Raw genomic sequence first — 20,270 nt, 5'->3', positions numbered from 1 at the left:
TGGACTGTGGGAGTCTGGCGTTGTGGGAGGTGGACTGTGGGAGTCTGGCGTTGTGGGTGGTGGACTGTGGGAGTCTGGCGTTGTGGGTGGTGGACTGTGGGAGTCTGGCGTTGTGGAAGGTGACTGTGGGAGTCTGGCGTTGTGGGAGGTGGACTGTGGGAGTCTGGCGTTGTGGGAGGTGGACTGTGGGAGTCTGGCGTTGTGGGAGGTGGACTGTGGGAGTCTGGCGTTGTGGTGGTGGACTGTGGGAGTCTGGCGTTGTGGGAGGTGGACTGTGGGAGGTGGACTGTGGGAGTCTGGCGTTGTGGAGGTGGACTGTGGAGTCTGGCGTTGTGGGAGGTGGACTGTGGGAGTCTGGCGTTGTGGGAGGGACTGTGGGGGTGGACTGTGGGAGTCTGGCGTTGTGGGTGGTGGACTGTGGGAGTCTGGCGTTGTGGGAGGTGGACTGTGGGAGTCTGGCGTTGTGGGAGGTGGACTGTGGGAGTCTGGCGTTGTGGGAGGTGGACTGTGGGAGTCTGGCGTTGTGGGAGGTGGACTGTGGGAGTCTGGCGTTGTTGGAGGTGGACTGTGGGAGTCTGGCGTTGTGGGAGGTGGACTGTGGGAGTCTGGCGTTGTGGGAGGCGGACTGTGGGAGGTGGACTGTGGGAGTCTGGCGTTGTGGGTGGTGGAAGGTGGGAGTCTGGCGTTGTGGGAGGTGGACTGTGGGAGTCTGGCGTTGTGTGTGGTGGACTGTGGGAGTCTGGCGTTGTGGGTGGTGGACTGTGGGAGTCTGGCGTTGTGGGAGGTGGACTGTGGGAGTCTGGCGTTGTGGGAGGAGGACTGTGGAGTCTGGCGTTGTGGGAGGTGGACTGTGGGAGTCTGGCGTTGTGGGAGGTGGACTGTGGGAGTCTGGCGTTGTGGGAGGTGGACTGTGGGAGTCTGGCGTTGTGGGAGGTGGACTGTGGGAGTCTGGCGTTGTGGGAGGTGGACTGTGGGAGTCTGGCGTTGTGGGAGGCGGACTGTGGGAGGTGGACTGTGGGAGTCTGGCGTTGTGGGTGGTGGAATGTGGGAGTCTGGCGTTGTGGGAGGTGGACTGTGGGAGTCTGGCGTTGTGGGAGGTGGACTGTGGGAGTCTGGCGTTGTGGGAGGTGGACTGTGGGAGTCTGGCGTTGTGGGAGGTGGACTGTGGGAGGTGGACTGTGGGAGTCTGGCGTTGTGGGAGGTGGACTGTGGGAGTCTGGCGTTGTGGGTGGTGGACTGTGGGAGTCTGGCGTTGTGGGTGGTGGACTGTGGGAGGTGGACTGTGGGAGTCTGGCGTTGTGGGTGGTGGACTGTGGGAGTCTGGCGTTGTGGGTGGTGGACTGTGGGAGTCTGGCGTTGTGAGAGGTGGACTGTGGGAGTCTGGCGTTGTGGGAGGTGGACTGTAGGAGGTGGACTGTGGGAGTCTGGCGTTGTGGGTGGTGGACTGTGGGAGTCTGGCGTTGTGAGTGGTGGACTGTGGGAGTCTGGCGTTGTGGGAGGTGGACTGTGGGAGTCTGGCGTTGTGGGAGGTGGACTGTGGGAGTCTGGCGTTGTGGGAGGTGGACTGTGGGAGTCTGGCGTTTGTGGGAGTGGACTGTGGGAGTCTGGCGTTGTGGGAGGTGGACTGTGGGAGTCTGGCGTTGTGGGAGGTGGACTGTGGGAGTCTGGCGTTGTGGGAGGTGGACTGTGGAAGTCTGGCGTTGTGGGAGGTGGACTGTGGGAGTCTGGCGTTGTGGGAGGTGGACTGTGGGAGGTGGACTGTGGGAGGTGGACTGTGGGAGTCTGGCGTTGTGGGAGGTGGACTGTGGGAGTCTGGCGTTGTGGGTGGTGGACTGTGGGAGTCTGGCGTTGTGGTGGTGGACTGTGGGAGTCTGGCGTTGTGGGTGGTGGACTGTGGGAGGTGGACTGTGGGAGTCTGGCGTTGTGGGTGGTGGACTGTGGGAGTCTGGCGTTGTGGGTGGTGGACTGTGGGAGTCTGGCGTTGTGGGAGGTGGACTGTGGGAGTCTGGCGTTGTGGGAGGTGGACTGTGGGGTGGACTGTGGGAGTCTGGCGTTGTGGGAGGTGGACTGTGGGAGTCTGGCGTTGTGGGAGGTGACTGTGGGAGTCTGGCGTTGTGGGAGGTGGACTGTGGGAGGTGGACTGTGGGAGTCTGGCGTTGTGGGTGGTGGACTGTGGGAGTCTGGCGTTGTGGGAGGTGGACTGTGGGAGTCTGGCGTTGTGGGAGGTGGACTGTGGGAGTCTGGCGTTGTGGGAGGTGGACTGTGGGAGTCTGGCGTTGTGGGAGGTGGGCTGTGGGAGTCTGGCGTTGTGGGAGGTAGACTGTGGGAGTCTGGCGTTGTGGGAGGTGGACTGTGGGAGTCTGGCGTTGTGGGAGGTGGACTGTGGGAGGTGGACTGTGGGTCTGGCGTTGTGGGAGGTGGACTGTGGGAGTCTGGCGTTGTGGGTGGTGGACTGTGGGTCTGGCGTTGTGGGAGGTGGACTGTGGGAGTCTGGCGTTGTGGGAGGTGGACTGTGGGAGGTGGACTGTGGGAGTCTGGCGTTGTGGGAGGTGGACTGTGGGAGTCTGGCGTTGTGGGTGGTGGACTGTGGGAGTCTGGCGTTGTGGGAGGTGGACTGTGGGAGTCTGGCGTTGTGGGAGGTGGACTGTGGGAGGTGGACTGTGGGAGTCTGGCGTTGTGGGAGGTGGACTGTGGGAGTCTGGCGTTGTGGGTGGTGGACTGTGGGAGTCTGGCGTTGTGGGGGTGGACTGTGGGAGTCTGGCGTTGTGGGTGGTGGACTGTGGGAGTCTGGCGTTGTGGGTGGTGGACTGTGGGAGTCTGGCGTTGTGGGAGGTGGACTGTGGGAGGTGGACTGTGGGAGTCTGGCGTTGTGGGTGGTGGACTGTGGGAGTCTGGCGTTGTGGGTGGTGGACTGTGGGAGTCTGGCGTTGTGGGAGGTGGACTGTGGGAGTCTGGCGTTGTGGGAGGTGGACTGTGGGAGTCTGGCGTTGTGGGTGGTGGACTGTGGGAGTCTGGCGTTGTGGGTGGCGGGCTGTGGGAGTCTGGCGTTGTGGGAGGTGGACTGTGGGAGTCTGGCGTTGTGGGAGGTGGACTGTGGGAGTCTGGCGTTGTGGGTGGTGGACTGTGGGAGTCTGGCGTTGTGGGTGGTGGACTGTGGGAGTCTGGCGTTGTGGGTGGTGGACTGTGGGAGTCTGGCGTTGTGGGTGGTGGGCTGTGGGAGTCTGGCGTTGTGGGAGGTGGACTGTGGGAGTCTGGCGTTGTGGGTGGTGGACTGTGGGAGTCTGGCGTTGTGGGAGGTGGACTGTGGGTGGTGGACTGTGGGAGTCTGGCGTTGTGGGTGGTGGACTGTGGGAGTCTGGCGTTGTGAGAGGTGGACTGTGGGAGCCTGGCGTTGTGGGTGGTGGACTGTGGGAGTATGGCGTTGTGGGAGGTGGACTGTGGGAGTCTGGCGTTGTGGGTGGCGGACTGTGGGAGTCTGGCGTTGTGGGAGGTGGACTGTGGGAGTCTGGCGTTGTGGGAGGTGGACTGTGGGAGTCTGGCGTTGTGGGAGGTGGACTGTGGGAGTCTGGCGTTGTGGGAGGTGGACTGTGGGAGTCTGGCGTTGTGGGTGGTGGACTGTGGGAGTCTGGCGTTGTGGGAGGTGGACTGTGGGAGTCTGGCGTTGTGGGGGACTGTGGGAGTCTGGCGTTGTGGGTGGTGGACTGTGGGAGTCTGGCGTTGTGGGTGGTGGACTGTGGGAGTCTGGCGTTGTGGGTGGTGGACTGTGGGAGTCTGGCGTTGTGGAGTGGACTGTGGGAGTCTGGCGTTGTGGGAGGTGGACTGTGGGAGTCTGGCGTTGTGGGTGGCGGACTGTGGGAGTCTGGCGTTGTGGGTGGTGGACTGTGGGAGTCTGGCGTTGTGGAAGGTGGACTGTGGGAGTCTGGCGTTGTGGGAGGTGGACTGTGGGAGTCTGGCGTTGTGGGAGGTGGACTGTGGGAGTCTGGCGTTGTGGGAGGTGGACTGTGGGAGTCTGGCGTTGTGGGTGGTGGACTGTGGGAGTCTGGCGTTGTGGGAGGTGGACTGTGGGAGGTGGACTGTGGGAGTCTGGCGTTGTGGGAGGTGGACTGTGGGAGTCTGGCGTTGTGGGAGGTGGACTGTGGGAGTCTGGCGTTGTGGGAGGTGGACTGTGGGAGGTGGACTGTGGGAGTCTGGCGTTGTGGGTGGTGGACTGTGGGAGTCTGGCGTTGTGGGAGGTGGACTGTGGGAGTCTGGCGTTGTGGGAGGTGGACTGTGGGAGTCTGGCGTTGTGGGATGGTGGACTGTGGAGTCTGGCGTTGTGGGAGGTGGACTGTGGGAGTCTGGCGTTGTGGGAGGTGGACTGTGGGAGTTCTGGCGTTGTGGGAGGTGGACTGTGGGAGTCTGGCGTTGTGGGAGGCGGACTGTGGGAGGTGGACTGTGGGAGTCTGGCGTTGTGGGTGGTGGAAGGTGGGAGTCTGGCGTTGTGGGAGGTGGACTGTGGGAGTCTGGCGTTGTGTGTGGTGGACTGTGGGAGTCTGGCGTTGTGGGTGGTGGACTGTGGGAGTCTGGCGTTGTGGGAGGTGGACTGTGGGAGTCTGGCGTTGTGGGAGGAGGACTGTGGGAGTCTGGCGTTGTGGGAGGTGGACTGTGGGAGTCTGGCGTTGTGGGAGGTGGACTGTGGGAGTCTGGCGTTGTGGGAGGTGGACTGTGGGAGTCTGGCGTTGTGGGAGGTGGACTGTGGGAGTCTGGCGTTGTGGGAGGTGGACTGAGGGAGTCTGGCGTTGTGGGAGGTGGACTGAGGGAGTCTGGCGTTGTGGGAGGCGGACTGTGGGAGGTGGACTGTGGGAGTCTGGCGTTGTGGGTGGTGGAATGTGGGAGTCTGGCGTTGTGGGAGGTGGACTGTGGGAGTCTGGCGTTGTGGGAGGTGGACTGTGGGAGGTGGACTGTGGGAGTCTGGCGTTGTGGGTGGTGGACTGTGGGAGTCTGGCGTTGTGGGTGGTGGACTGTGGGAGGTGGACTGTGGGAGTCTGGCGTTGTGGGTGGTGGACTGTGGGAGTCTGGCGTTGTGGGTGGTGGACTGTGGAGTCTGGCGTTGTGGGAGGTGGACTGTGGGAGTCTGGCGTTGTGGGAGGTGGACTGTAGGAGGTGGACTGTGGGAGTCTGGCGTTGTGGGTGGTGGACTGTGGGAGTCTGGCGTTGTGAGTGTGGACTGTGGGAGTCTGGTGTTGTGGGTGGTGACTGTGAGAGTCTGGCCTTTGTGGGAGGTGGACTGTGGGAGTCTGGCGTTGTGGAGGTGGACTGTGAGAGTCTGGCGTTGTGGTAGGTCGGCACTGTGGGAGTCTGGCGTTGTGGTGGTGGACTGTGGAAGTCTGGCGTGTGGGAGGTGGACTGTGGGAGTCTGGCGTTGTGGGAGGTGGACTGTGGAAGTCTGGCGTTGTGGGAGGTGGACTGTGGGAGTCTGGCGTTGTGGGAGGTGGACTGTGGGAGTGGACTGTGGGAGTCTGGCGTTGTGGGAGGTGGACTGTGGGAGTCTGGCGTTGTGGGTGGTGGACTGTGGGAGTCTGGCGTTGTGGGTGGTGGACTGTGGGAGTCTGGCGTTGTGGGTGGTGGACTGTGGGAGGTGGACTGTGGGAGTCTGGCGTTGTGGGTGGTGGACTGTGGGAGTCTGGCGTTGTGGGTGGTGGACTGTGGGAGTCTGGCGTTGTGGGTGGTGGACTGTGGGAGTCTGGCGTTGTGGAGGTGGACTGTGGGAGTCTGGCGTTGTGGGAGGTGACTGTGGGAGTCTGGCGTTGTGGGTGGTGGACTGTGGGAGTCTGGTGTTGTGGGTAGCGGGCTGTGGGAGTCTGGCGTTGTGGGAGGTGGACTGTGGGAGTCTGGCGTTGTGGGTGGTGGACTGTGGAGTCTGGCGTTGTGGGTGGTGGACTGTGGGAGTCTGGCGTGTGGGTAGGTGGACTGTGGGAGTCTGGCGTTGTGGGTGGTGGACTGTGGGAGTCTGGCGTTGTGGGAGTCGGTGACTGTGGGAGTCTGGCGTTGTGGGTGGTGGACTGTGGGAGTCTGGCGTTGTGGGTGGTGGACTGTGGGAGTCTGGCCGTTGTGGGTGGTGGACTGTGGGAGTCTGGCGTTGTGGGAGGTGGACTGTGGAGAGTCTGGCGTTGTGGTGGTGGACTGTGGAGTCTGGCGTTGTGGGTGGTGGGACTGTGGGAGTCTGGCGTTGTGGGAGTCTGGCCGTTGTGGGAGTCTGGCGTTGTGGGAGTCTGGACGTTGTGGGAGTTCTGGCGTTGTGGGTGGTGGACTGTGGGAGTCTGGCGTTGTGGGAGGTGGACTGTGGAGTCTGGCGTGTGGGTGGTGGGATGTGGGAGTCTGGCGTTGTGGTTGGTGATCTGTGGGAGTCTGGCGTTGTGGGTGGTGGACTGTGGGAGTCTGGCGTTGTGGGAGGTGTAGACTGTGGGAGTCTGGCGTTGTGGGGGTGGACTGTGGAGTCTGGCGTTGTGGGTGGTGGACTGTGGAGTCTGGCGTTGTGGGATGGTGGACTGTGGGAGTCTGGCGTTGTGTGGTGGACTGTGGGAGTCTGGCGTTGTGGGTTGGTGGACTGTGGGAGTCTGGCGTTGTGGGAGTGGTGGAGCTTGTGGTGCTGGTGGATGTGGAGTCTGGCGTTGTGGGGGTGGACTGTGGGGAGTCTGGCGTTGTGGGAGGTGGACTGTGGGAGTCTGGCGTTGTGGGAGTGGTGGACTTGTGGAGTCTGGCGTTGTGGAGGGTGGACTGTGGAGTCTGGCGTGTGGGAGTCGGTGGCTGTGGAGTCTGGCGTTGTGGAGGTGGACTGTGGGAGTCTGGCGTTGTGGGTGGTGGACTGTGGAGTGCGTGGACGTGGTGGGAGTCTGGCGTCGTGGGAGGTGACTGTGGGAGTCTGGTGCTGTGGTGGTGGCTGTGGAGTCTGCGTTGTGGGTGGTGGACTGTGGGAGTCTGGCGTTGTGGGAGTGTGGACGTGTGGGAGTCTGGCTTGTTGGGGTGTGGACTGTGGGAGTCTGGCGTTGTGGGTGGTGGACTGTGGAAGTCTGGCGTTGTGGGTGGTGGACTGTGGGAGTCTGGCGTTTGTGGGTAGGTGGACTGGGGAGTCTGGCGTTGTGGGAGGTGGACTGTGGAGTCTGGCGTTGTGGGAGGTGGACTGTGGGAGTCTGGCGTTGTGGAGTGGGACTGTGGGAGTCTGGCGTTGTGGGTAGGTGGACTGTGGGATGTCTGGCGTTGTGGAGGTGGACTGTGGGAGTCTGGCGTTGTGGAGTGTGGACTGTGAGAGTCTGGCGTTGTGGGAGGGTGGACTGTGAGAGTCTGGCGTTGTGGGTAGGTGGGACTGTGGGAGTCTGGCGTTGTGGGAGTGTGGACTGTGGGAGTCTGGCGTTGTGGGAGGTGGACTGTGGGAGTCTGGCGTTGTGGGAGGTGGACTGTGGGAGTCTGGCGTTGTGGGAGGTGGACTGTGGGAGTCTGGCGTTGTGGGAGGTGGACTGTGGGAGTCTGGCGTTGTGGGAGGTGGACTGTGGGAGGTGGACTGTGGGAGGTGGACTGTGGGAGGTGGACTGTGGGCGTCTGGCGTTGTGGGTGGTGGACTGTGGGAGTCTGGCGTTGTGAGTGGTGGACTGTGGGAGTCTGGCGTTGTGGGAGGTGGACTGTGGGAGTCTGGCGTTGTGGGAGGTGGACTGTGGGAGTCTGGCGTTGTGGGAGGTGGACTGTGGGAGTCTGGCGTTGTGGGTGGTGGACTGTGGGAGTCTGGCGTTGTGGGAGGTGGACTGTGGGAGTCTGGCGTTGTGGGAGGTGGACTGTGGGAGTCTGGCGTTGTGGGAGGTGGACTGTGGGAGTCTGGCGTTGTGGGAGGTGGACTGTGGGAGGTGGACCTGGGTTGGAGTCTGGCGTTGTGGGAGGGTGGGACTGTGGGAGTCTGGCGTCTGTGGGTGGTGGACTGTGGGAGTCTGGCGTTTGGGTGGTGGGACTGTGGAGTCTGGCGTTGTGGGTGGTGGACTGTGGGAGGTGGAGCTAGTGGGAGTCTGTCAGTTGGGGTGGTGGACTGTGGAGTCTGGCGTGTGGGTGTGGGCCTGTGGAGTCTGGCGTTTGTGGAGGTGGACTGTGGGAGTCTGGCGTTGTGGAGGTGGAATGTGGGAGTCTGGCGTTACTTGGGTTGGTGGACTGTGGGAGTCTGGCGTTGTGGTGTGACGGGCTGTGGGAGTCTGGCGTGTGGGAGGTGGACTGTGGGAGAGTCTGGCGTTGTGGTGGTGGACTGTGGGAGTCTGGCGTTGTGGGTGGTGGATTGTGGGAGTCTGGCGTTGTGGGTGGCGGCTGTGGGAGTCCTGGCATTGTGGGAGGTGACTGTGGAGTCTGGCGTTGTGGGAGGTGGGACTGTGGAGTCTGGCGTTGTGGGTGGTGGACTGTGGGAGTCTGGCGTTGTGGGTGGTGGACTGTGGGAGTCTGGCGTTGTGGGTGGTGGACTGTGGGAGTCTGGCGTTGTGGGTGGTGGGCTGTGGAGTCTGGCGTTGTGGGAGGTGGACTGTGGAGTCTGGCGTTGTGGAGTGGTGTGACTGTGGGAGGGTGGACTGTGGGAGTCTGGCGTTTGTGGGAGGTGGACTGTGGGAGTCTGGCGTTGTTGTTAGGTGGACTGTGGGAGTTCTGGCGTTGTGGGAGGTGGACTGTGGGAGTCTGTGCGTTTGTGGAGGCGGACTGTGGAGGTGGACTGTGGGAGTCTGGCGTTGTGGGTGGTGGAAGGTGGGAGTCTGGCGTTGTGGGGAGGTGGACTGTGGGAGTCCTGGCGTTGTGTGTGGTGGACTGTGGGAGGTCTGGCTGTTGTGTGTGTGTGGACTGTGGGAGTCTGGCGTTGTGGGAGGTGGACTGTGGGAGTCTGGCGTTGTGGGAGGAGGACTGTGGGAGTCTGGGCGTTGTGGGACGGTGGACTTGTGGGAAGTCTGGCGTTGTGGAGGTGGACTGTGGGGAGTCTGGCGTTGTGGAGGTGGACTGAGGAGGTCTGGCGTTTGTGGAGGCGGACTGTGGGAGGTGGACTGTGGGAGTACTGGGCGTTAGTGGGTGGGATCTGGAATGTGGGAGTCTGGCGTGTGGGAGGTGGTACTGTGGGAGTCTGGCGTTGTGGAGGTGGACTGTTGGAGTCTTGGCGTTGTGGGAGGTGGTGACTGTGGTGAGTCTGGCGTTGTGGGAGGTGGACTTGTGGGCGAGTGGACTGTGGGAGTTCTGGCTTTGTGGGATTTACCTTCTGGTTGGACTGTGGGAGTTCTGTCGTTGCTATTGTGGGGTGTGCCTGTGGTGAGTCTGGCGTTGTGGGATGGTGGACTGGGGAGTCTGGCGTTGTGGGTGGTGGACTGTGGGGAGTCTGGCGTGTGGGTGGGTGGACTGTGGGAGGTGACTGTGGGAGTCTGGCGTTGTGGGTCGGTGGACTGTGGGAGTCTGGCGTTGTGGGTAGGTGGACTGTGGGAGTCTGGCGTTGTGGGATGGTGGACTGTGGGAGTCTGGCGTTGTGGGAGGTGGACTGTAGGAGGTGGACTGTGGGAGTCTGGCGTTGTGGGTGGTGGACTGTGGGAGTCTGGCGTTGTGAGTGGTGGACTGTGGGAGTCTGGCGTTGTGGGAGGTGGACTGTGGGAGTCTGGCGTTGCGGGAGGTGGACTGTGGGAGTCTGGCGTTGTGGGAGGTGGACTGTGGGAGTCTGGCGTTTGTGGGTAGGTGGACTGTGGGAGTCTGGCGTTGTGGGTGGTGGACTGTGGGAGTCTGGCGTTGTGGGAGGTGGACTGTGGGAGTCTGGCGTTGTGGGAGGTGGACTGTGGAAGTCTGGCGTTGTGGGAGGTGGACTGTGGGAGTCTGGCGTTGTGGGAGGTGGACTGTGGGAGGTGGACTGTGGGAGTCTGGCGTTGTGGGAGGTGGACTGTGGGAGTCTGGCGTTGTGGGTGGTGGACTGTGGGAGTCTGGCGTTGTGGGTGGTGGACTGTGGGAGTCTGGCGTTGTGGGTGGTGGACTGTGGGAGGGTGGACTGTGGGAGTCTGGCGTTGTGGGTGGTGGACTGTGGGAGTCTGGCGTTGTGGGTGGTGGACTGTGGGAGTCTGGCGTTGTGGGTGGTGGACTGTGGGAGTCTGGCGTTGTGGGAGGTGGACTGTGGGAGTCTGGCGTTGTGGGAGGTGGACTGTGGGAGTCTGGCGTTGTGGGTGGTGGACTGTGGGAGTCTGGTGTTGTGGGTAGCGGGCTGTGGGAGTCTGGCGTTGTGGGAGGTGGACTGTGGGAGTCTGGCGTTGTGGGTGGTGGACTGTGGGAGTCTGGCGTTGTGGGTAGGTGACTGTGGGAGTCTGGCGTTGTGGGTGGTGGACTGTGGGAGTCTGGCGTTGTGGGTGGTGGACTGTGGGAGTCTGGCGTTGTGGGAGGTGGACTGTGGGAGGTGGACTGTGGGAGTCTGGCGTTGTGGGTGGTGGACTGTGGGAGTCTGGCGTTGTGGGAGGTGGACTGTGGGAGTCTGGCGTTGTGGGAGGTGGACTGTGGGAGTCTGGCGTTGTGGGAGGTGGACTGTGGGAGTCTGGCGTTGTGGGTGGTGGACTGTGGGAGTCTGGCGTTGTGGGAGGTGGACTGTGGGAGTCTGGCGTTGTGGGAGGTGGACTGTGGGAGGTGGACTGTGGGAGTCTGGCGTTGTGGGAGGTGGACTGTGGGAGTCTGGCGTTGTGGGGGTGGACTGTGGGAGTCTGGCGTTGTGGGTGGTGGACTGTGGAGTCTGGCGTTGTGGGTGGTGGACTGTGGGAGTCTGGCGTTGTGGGTGGTGGACTGTGGGAGTCTGGCGTTGTGGGTGGTGGACTGTGGGAGTCTGGCGTTGTGGAGGTGGACTGTGGGAGGTGGACTGTGGGAGTCTGGCGTTGTGGGTGGTGGACTGTGGGAGTCTGGCGTTGTGGGTGGTGGACTGTGGGAGTCTGGCGTTGTGGGAGGTGGACTGTGGGAGTCTGGCGTTGTGGGAGGTGGACTGTGGGAGTCTGGCGTTGTGGGTGGTGGACTGTGGGAGTCTGGCGTTGTGGGTGGCGGGCTGTGGGAGTCTGGCGTTGTGGGAGGTGGACTGTGGGAGTCTGGCGTTGTTGGAGGTGGACTGTGGGAGTCTGGCGTTGTGGGTGGTAGACTGTGGGAGTCTGGCGTTGTGGGTGGTGGACTGTGGGAGTCTGGCGTTGTGGGTGGTGACTGTGGGAGTCTGGCGTTGTGGGTGGTGGGCTGTGGGAGTCTGCGTTGTGGGAGGTGGACTGTGGAGTCTGGCGTTGTGGGGTGGTGGACTGTGTGGTGGTGGACTGTGGGAGTCTGGCGTTGTGGGAGGTGGACTGTGGGTTGGTGGTCTTGTGGGAGTCGTGCGTTGTGGGTGGTTGGACTGTGGGTGGTGGGCTGTGGGAGTCTGGCGTTGTGGGAGGTGGCATGTGGGAGGTGGACTGTGGGAGTCTGGCGTTGTGGGTGGTGGACTGTGGGAGTCTGGCGTTGTGGGTGGTGGACTGTGGGAGTCTGGCGTTGTGGGAGGTGGACTGTGGGAGTCTGGCGTTGTGGGAGGAGGAACTGTGGGAGTCTGGCGTTGTGGGAGGTGGACGGTGGGAGTCCTGGCGTTGTGGGAGGTGACTGTGGGAGTCTTGCGTTGTGGAGGTGACTGTGGAGTCTGGCGTTGTGGGAGGTGGACTGTGGGAGTCTGGCGTTGTGGAGGTGGACTGTGGGAGTCTGGCGTTGTGGGAGGCGGGACTGTGGGAGGTGGACTGTGGGAGTCTGGCGTTGTGGGTGGTGGAATGTGGGAGTCTGGCGTTGTGGGAGGTGGACAGTGTGGGAGTCTGGCGTTGTGGGAGGTGGACTGTGGGAGTCTGGCGTTGTGGGAGGTGGACTGTGGGAGTCTGGCGTTGTGGGAGGTGGACTGTGGGGAGCTCTGGCGTTGTGGAGGTGGACTGTGGGAGTCTGGCGTTGTGGGAGGTGGACTGTGGGAGTCTGGCGTTGTGGGAGGTGGACTGTAGGAGGTGGACTGTGGGAGTCTGGCGTTGTGGGTGGTGGACTGTGGGAGTCTGGCGTTGTGGAGTGGTGGACTGTGGGAGTCTGGCGTTGTGGGAGGTGGACTGTGGGAGTCTGGCGTTGTGGGAGGTGGACTGTGGGAGTCTGGCGTTGTGGGAGGTGGACTGTGGGAGTCTGGCGTTGTGGGAGGTGGACTGTGGGAGTCTGGCGTTGTGGGTGGTGGACTGTGGGAGTCTGGCGTTGTGGGAGGTGGACTGTGGGAGTCTGGCGTTGTGGGAGGTGGACTGTGGGAGTCTGGCGTTGTGGGTGGTGGACTGTGGGGAGGTCTGGCGTTGTGGGAGGCTGGACGTTGTGGGAGGTGGACTGTGGAGTCTGCGTTGGGGGACTGGTTGGGGTCTGGCGTTGTGGGTGGTGGACTGTGGAGTCTGGCGTTGTGGGTGGTGGACTGTGGGAGTCTGCGTTGTGGGTGGTGGACTGGGGAGTGGAGTGGGGTCTGGCGGTTGTGGGAGGTGGACTGTGGGAGTCTGGCGTTGTGGGTGGTGGACTGTGGGAGTCTGGCGTTGTGGGTGGTGGACTGTGGGAGTCTGGCGTTGTGGGAGGTGGACTGTGGGAGTCTGGCGTTGTGGGAGGTGGACTGTGGGAGTCTGGCGTTGTGGGTGGTGGACTGTGGGAGTCTGGCGTTGTGGGTAGGTGGACTGTGGGAGTCTGGCGTTGTGGGAGGTGGACTGTGGGAGTCTGGCGTTGTGGGTGGTGGACTGTGGGAGTCTGGCGTTGTGGGTGGTGGACTGTGGGAGTCTGGCGTTGTGGGTGGTGGACTGTGGGAGTCTGGCAGTTGTGGGATGGTGGACTGTGGGAGTCTGGCGTTGTGGGAGGTGGACTGTGGGAGTCTGGCGTTGTGGGTGGTGGACTGTGGGAGTCTGGCGTTGTGGGTGGTGGACTGTGGGAGTCTGGCGTTGTGGGTGGTGGACTGTGGGAGTCTGGCGTTGTGGGTGGTGGGCTGTGGGAGTCTGGCGTTGTGGGAGGTGGACTGTGGGAGTCTGGCGTTGTGGGTGGTGGACTGTGGGAGTCTGGCGTTGTGGGAGGTGGACTGTGGGTGGTGGACTGTGGGAGTCTGGCGTTGTGGGTGGTGGACTGTGGGTGGTGGGCTGTGGGAGTCTGGCGTTGTGGGAGGTGGACTGTGGGAGGTGGACTGTGGGAGTCTGGCGTTGTGGGTGGTGGACTGTGGGAGTCTGGCGTTGTGGGTGGTGGACTGTGGGAGTCTGGCGTTGTGGGAGGTGGACTGTGGGAGTCTGGCGTTGTGGGAGGAGGACTGTGGGAGTCTGGCGTTGTGGGAGGTGGACTGTGGGAGTCTGGCGTTGTGGGAGGTGGACTGTGGGAGTCTGGCGTTGTGGGAGGTGGACTGTGGGAGTCTGGCGTTGTGGGAGGTGGACTGTGGGAGTCTGGCGTTGTGGGAGGTGGACTGTGGGAGTCTGGCGTTGTGGGAGGCGGACTGTGGGAGGTGGACTGTGGGAGTCTGGCGTTGTGGGTGGTGGAATGTGGGAGTCTGGCGTTGTGGGAGGTGGACTGTGGGAGTCTGGCGTTGTGGGAGGTGGACTGTGGGAGTCTGGCGTTGTGGGAGGTGGACTGTGGGAGTCTGGCGTTGTGGGAGGTGGACTGTGGGAGTCTGGCGTTGTGGGAGGTGGACTGTGGGAGGTGGACTGTGGGAGTCTGGCGTTGTGGGAGGTGGACTGTGGGAGTCTGGCGTTGTGGGTGGTGGACTGTGGGAGTCTGGCGTTGTGGGAGGTGGACTGTGGGAGTCTGGCGTTGTGGGAGGTGGACTGTGGGAGGTGGACTGTGGGAGTCTGGCGTTGTGGGTGGTGGACTGTGGGAGTCTGGCGTTGTGGAGTGGTGGACTGTGGGAGTCTGGCGTTGTGGGAGGTGGACTGTGGGAGTCTGGCGTTGTGGGAGGTGGACTGTGGGAGTCTGGCGTTGTGGGAGGTGGACTGTGGGAGTCTGGCGTTGTGGGAGGTGGACTGTGGGAGTCTGGCGTTGTGGGAGGTGGACTGTGGGAGTCTGGCGTTGTGGAGGTGGACTGTGGGAGTCTGGCGTTGTGGGAGGTGGACTGTGGGAGTCTGGCGTTGTGGGAGGTGGACTGTGGGAGTCTGGCGTTGTGGGAGGTGGACTGTGGGAGTCTGGCGTTGTGGGAGGTGGACTGTGGGAGGTGGACTGTGGGAGTCTGGCGTTGTGGGAGGTGGACTGTGGGAGTCTGGCGTTGTGGGTGGTGGACTGTGGGAGTCTGGCGTTGTGGGTGGTGGACTGTGGGAGTCTGGCGTTGTGGGTGGTGGACTGTGGGAGGTGGACTGTGGGAGTCCGGCGTTGTGGGTGGTGGACTGTGGGAGTCTGGCGTTGTGGGTGGTGGACTGTGGGAGTCTGGCGTTGTGGGAGGTGGACTGTGGGAGTCTGGCGTTGTGGGAGGTGGACTGTGGGAGTCTGGCGTTGTGGGTGGTGGACTGTGGGAGTCTGGCGTTGTGGGTGGCGGGATGTGGGAGTCTGGCGTTGTGGGAGGTGGACTGTGGGAGTCTGGCGTTGTGGGTGGTGGACTGTAGGAGTCTGGCGTTGTGGGTGGTGGACTGTGGGAGTCTGGCGTTGTGGGTGGTGGACTGTGGGAGTCTGGCGTTGTGGGTGGTGGACTGTGGGAGTCTGGCGTTGTGGGAGGTGGACTGTGGGAGGTGGACTGTGGGAGTCTGGCGTTGTGGGTGGTGGACTGTGGGTGGTGGACTGTGGGAGTCTGGCGTTGTGGGAGGTGGACTGTGGGTGGTGGACTGTGGGAGTCTGGCGTTGTGGGTGGTGGACTGTGGGTGGTGGGCTGTGGGAGTCTGGCGTTGTGGGAGGTGGACTGTGGGAGGTGGACTGTGGGAGTCTGGCGTTGTGGGTGGTGGACTGTGGGTGGTGGACTGTGGGAGTCTGGCGTTGTGGGAGTCTGGCGTTGTGGGAGGTGGACTGTGTGAGGTGGACTGTGGGAGTCTGGCGTTGTGGGAGGAGGACTGTGGGAGTCTGGCGTTGTGGGAGGTGGACTGTGGGAGTCTGGCGTTGTGGGAGGTGGACTGTGGGAGTCTGGCGTTGTGGGAGGTGGACTGTGGGAGTCTGGCGTTGTGGGTGGCGGACTGTGGGAGGTGGACTGTGGGAGTCTGGCGTTGTGGGAGGTGGACTGTGGAAGTCTGGCGTTGTGGGAGGTGGACTGTGGGAGTCTGGCGTTGTGGGAGGTGGACTGTGGGAGTCTGGCGTTGTGGGAGGAGGACTGTGGGAGTCTGGCGTTGTGGGTGGCGGACTGTGGGAGTCTGGCGTTGTGGGTGGTGGACTGTGGGAGTCTGGCGTTGTGGGAGGTGGACTGTGGGAGGTGGACTGTGGGAGGTGGACTGTGGGAGTCTGGCGTTGTGGGAGGAGGACTGTGGGAGTCTGGCGTTGTGGGTGGCGGACTGTGGGAGGTGGACTGTGGGAGTCTGGCGTTGTGGGAGGTGGACTGTGGGAGTCTGGCGTTGTGGGAGGTGGACTGTGGGAGTCTGGCGTTGTGGGAGGAGGACTGTGGGAGTCTGGCGTTGTGGGTGGCGGACTGTGGGAGTCTGGCGTTGTGGGAGGTGGACTGTGGGAGTCTGGCGTTGTGGGAGGTGGACTGTGGGAGTCTGGCGTTGTGGGAGGTGGACTGTGGGAATCTGGCGTTGTGGGAGGTGGGCTGTGGGAGTCTGGCGTTGTGGGTGGTGGACTGTGGGAGTCTGACGTTGTGGGAGGTGAACTGTGGGAGTCTGGCGTTGTGGGAGGTGGACTGTGGGAGTCTGGCGTTGTGGGAGGTGGACTGTGGGAGGTGGACTGTGGGAGGTGGACTGTGGGAGTCTGGCGTTGTGGGAGGTGGACTGTTGGAGTCTGGCGTTGTGGGTGGTGGACTGTGGGAGTCTGGCGTTGTGGGTGGTGGACTGTGGGAGTCTGGCGTTGTGGGTGGTGGACTGTGGGAGGTGGACTGTGGGAGTCTGGCGTTGTGGGTGGTGGACTGTGGGAGTCTGGCGTTGTGGGTGGTGGACTGTGGGAGTCTGGCGTTGTGGGAGGTGGACTGTGGGAGTCTGGCGTTGTGGGAGGTGGACTGTGGGAGTCTGGCATTGTGGGTGGTGGACTGTGGGAGTCTGGCCTTGTGGGTGGCGGGCTGTGGGAGTCTGGCGTTGTGGGAGGTGGACTGTGGGAGTCTGGCGTTGTGGGTGGTGGACTGTGGGAGTCTGGCGTTGTGGGTGGTGGACTGTGGGAGTCTGGCGTTGTGGGTGGTGGACTGTGGGAGTCTGGCGTTGTGGGTGGTGGACTGTGGGAGTCTGGCGTTGTGGGTGGTGGACTGTCGGAGTCTGGCGTTGTGGGAGGTGGACTGTGGGAGGTGGACTGTGGGAGTCTGGCGTTGTGGGTGGTGGACTGTGGGTGGTGGACTGTGGGAGTCTGGCGTTGTGGGAGGTGGACTGTGGGTGGTGGACTGTGGGAGTCTGGCGTTGTGGGTGGTGGACTGTGGGTGGTGGGCTGTGGGAGTCTGGCGTTGTGGGAGGTGGACTGTGGGAGGTGGACTGTGGGAGTCTGGCGTTGTGGGTGTTGGACTGTGGGTGGTGGACTGTGGGTGGTGGACTGTGGGTGGTGGACTGTGGGAGTCTGGCGTTGTGGGAGTCTGGCGTTGTGGGAGGTGGACTGTGGGAGGTGGACTGTGGGAGTCTGGCGTTGTGGGAGGAGGACTGTGGGAGTCTGGCGTTGTGGGAGGTGGACTGTGGGAGTCTGGCGTTGTGGGAGGTGGACTGTGGGAGTCTGGCGTTGTGGGAGGTGGACTGTGGGAGTCTGGCGTTGTGGGAGGTGGACTGTGGGAGTCTGGCGTTGTGGGTGGCGGACTGTGGGAGGTGGACTGTGGGAGTCTGGCGTTGTGGGAGGTGGACTGTGGAAGTCTGGCGTTGTGGGAGGTGGACTGCGGGAGTCTGGCGTTGTGGGAGGTGGACTGTGGGAGTCTGGCGTTGTGGGAGGAGGACTGTGGGAGTCTGGCGTTGTGGGTGGCGGACTGTGGGAGTCTGGCGTTGTGGGTGGTGGACTGTGGGAGGTGGACTGTGGGAGTCTGGCGTTGTGGGAGGTGGACTGTGGGAGGTGGACTGTGGGAGTCTGGCGTTGTGGGAGGAGGACTGTGGGAGTCTGGCGTTGTGGGTGGCGGACTGTGGGAGGTGGACTGTGGGAGTCTGGCGTTGTGGGAGGTGGACTGTGGGAGTCTGGCGTTGTGGGAGGTGGACTGTGGGAGTCTGGCGTTGTGGGAGGTGGACTGTGGGAGTCTGGCGTTGTGGGAGGTGGACTGTGGGAGTCTGGCGTTGTGGGTGGAGGACTCTGGGAGTCTGGCGTTGTGGGAGGTGGACTGTGGGAGTCTGGCGTTGTGGGAGGTGGACTGTGGGAGTCTGGCGTTGTGGGAGGTGGACTGTGGGAGTCTGGCGTTGTGGGAGGTGGACTGTGGGAGTCTGGCGTTGTGGGAGGTGGGCTGTGGGAGTCTGGCGTTGTGGGTGGTGGACTGTGGGAGTCTGGCGTTGTGGGAGGTGGACTGTGGGAGTCTGGCGTTGTGGGAGGTGGACTGTGGGAGTCTGGCGTTGTGGGAGGTGGACTGTGGGAGTCTGGCGTTGTGGGAGGTGGGCTGTGGGAGTCTGGCGTTGTGGGTGGTGGACTGTGGGAGTCTGGCGTTGTGGGAGGTGGACTGTGGGAGTCTGGCGTTGTGGGAGGTGCACTGTGGGAGTCTGGCGTTGTGGGAGGTGCACTGTGGGAGTCTGGCGTTGTGGGATGTGGACTGTGGGAGTCTGGCGTTGTGGGAGGTGGGCTGTGGGAGTCTGGCGTTGTGGGAGGTGGGCTGTGGGAGTCTGGCGTTGTGGGAGGTGGACCGTGGGAGGTGGACCGTGGGAGGTGGACCGTGGGAGGTGGACCGTGGGAGGTGGACCGTGGGAGGCGGACTGTGGGAGGTGGACCGTGGGAGGCGGACTGTGGGAGTCTGGCGTTGTGGGAGGTGGACCGTGGGAGGTGGACCGTGGGAGGTGGACCGTGGGAAGTCGACCGTGGGAGGTGGACCGTGGGAGGTGGACCGTGGGAGGCGGACTGTGGGAGGAGGACCGTGGGAGGCGGACCGTGGGAGGCGGACCGTGGGAGGCGGACCGTGGGAGGCGGACCGTGGGAGGCGGACCGTGGGAGGCGGACCGTGGGAGGCGGACCGTGGGAGGCGGACCGTGGGAGGCGGACCGTGGGAGGCGGACCGTGGGAGGCGGACCGTGGGAGGTGGACCGTGGGAGGCGGACTGTGGAAGGTGGACCGTGGGAGGCGGACCGTGGGAGGTGGACCGTGGGAGGTGGACCGTGGGAGGCGGACTGTGGGAGGTGGACCGTGGGAGACGGACTGTGGGAGTCTGGCGTTGTGGGTGGCAGACTGTGGGAGTCTGGCATTGTGGGAGGTGGACCGTGGGAGGTGGACCGTGGGAGGTGGACCGTGGGAGGTGGACCGTGGGAGGCGGACTGTGGGAGGCGGACCGTGGGAGGCGGACCGTGGGAGGCGGACTGTGGGAGGTGGACCGTGGGAGGCGGACCATGGGAGGCGGACTGTGGGAGGCGGACTGTGGGAGGCGGACTGTGGGAGGCGGACTGTGGGAGGCGGACTGTGGGAGGCGGACTGTGGGAGGCGGACCGTGGGAGGCGGACCGTGGGAGGCGGACCGTGGGAGGCGTGTAACACTGTAAAAGTGTTTGGTTTAGTTTAATACATATATATAGTACATGAGTCACAGACAGGGATTTGAGAAAGGCGCCAGGTTGTCGGCCTGAGATCTCACACCTCAAAGCGTTAATGACCTCAAGTGACCTGAGGTCAGATCATGCGAATTTCACCTTGCTTCTACTAATCTCTTAATTGGAGCCTGGTAGCCTTCAAACATGCCGACGTTTAAGGAGTGGCTTGGTAGAGTGCCTCAGGCTATCTACTTGTGGGCGGAGTTAGTTACTAGGCTCCCCAATATATACTCGGAGAACTATCGATTCAAGAGGATTAAGAGAACAGCAGACGAGCCAGCAGAGCAGAGAAGACGTCCCTAGCAGGGAGGCTGTCGGCCGGCAGGGGCGAGACAGTCTCTGTCAAGCTACAGACCCCCCCCCCCCCTCTCTATTCAACTTAGACTCAGTCCTCGGTGAGTGAACATTTAGGTGACTTGGTCGTGTTTTACAAGTGTTGTGTGAGGGTCAGGGGCAGTCAGTTGTAGTGTTCTCAGATTCTTGGAGGATGACTCACTTTGAATATTAATCTTTAAACATTTTAATTGGATTGCTTAAGTTATGATACTTATCATGAAAAATATAATTGTTGAATTTATTATTTAAATGGACTTTATTTTGTTCCCTAGAATTGAGTTGAGGTGAGAAAACCTCGGGGATTATTGGTTCCCTGATTATAATAAGTACATGATAAAGATGGGACATGCTAATAATGACCTCTTGATAACATCTTGTGAGAATTTTGTGATACAGACAAGTTCCATTCCTTGTCTGGTATATAATAGTCTTGAATGGATGGTGGCAGCATTTCGTCTTCTACCATCTACTTTCGACTTCTATCTACTCTTCTCCTTCTACCTATCTACACCTCTCCCTCCACCCCTCTCTAAACTCTCACTTTCAACTAATGACCCTCCTCGCTCCTCCCACCTCCTTACCTCTCACCCCAAACCCTCACTAATTACTTCACTATTCATTTCTTTCCTCTCGTTTTCTCTTATACGTTTGGGGCAATGATTATGTATTCTAGAGTTCTCTCTAGAGTTTCGGGTAACTGATCAAGTGACGGCGCCTTGTAGTCTTAGCACCTAGGTAGTCAATTACCTAGGTTACAAGGTGTTGAACGAGAGAGGCTGCCTTAGGAACTCTGGGAGTGCTCTAGAATAGTTAGCTAACTGGGGACGGGATAACGGACTAGAGAGAGCTGTTTTCCCCGGCCTCGTTAGTTAACTGGGGGGGGGGTGGAATAATGGACAAGTTAGAGCTATTTCCCCCACCCCCCGTTACAATGATGGCAGCGGTGTTGAACAATGTTTAAGGTATTGGTGTTCATTTAACATTGTTCAGTCCCACGTGTCTTTTTGCCGCTCAGGCGCTATCAGGGAGATCTTGACAGGTGTTTTACTTTCGCGATTTAGCGAGTTTTCAGGTTAGGAGATTGTGATTCTCTGGTGTTGTGGTTTAGTGATTTTGTGAGTTTTGTGGTGTTCAGGGAATGTTCACCAGAACTTGCGTGGGT

The sequence above is a fragment of the Procambarus clarkii genome, chromosome 44 (genome assembly GCF_040958095.1).
Source record: "Procambarus clarkii isolate CNS0578487 chromosome 44, FALCON_Pclarkii_2.0, whole genome shotgun sequence".
Lineage (NCBI taxonomy): Eukaryota > Metazoa > Arthropoda > Malacostraca > Decapoda > Cambaridae > Procambarus > Procambarus clarkii.
Note: the sequence above shows the minus strand (reverse complement) of the source record.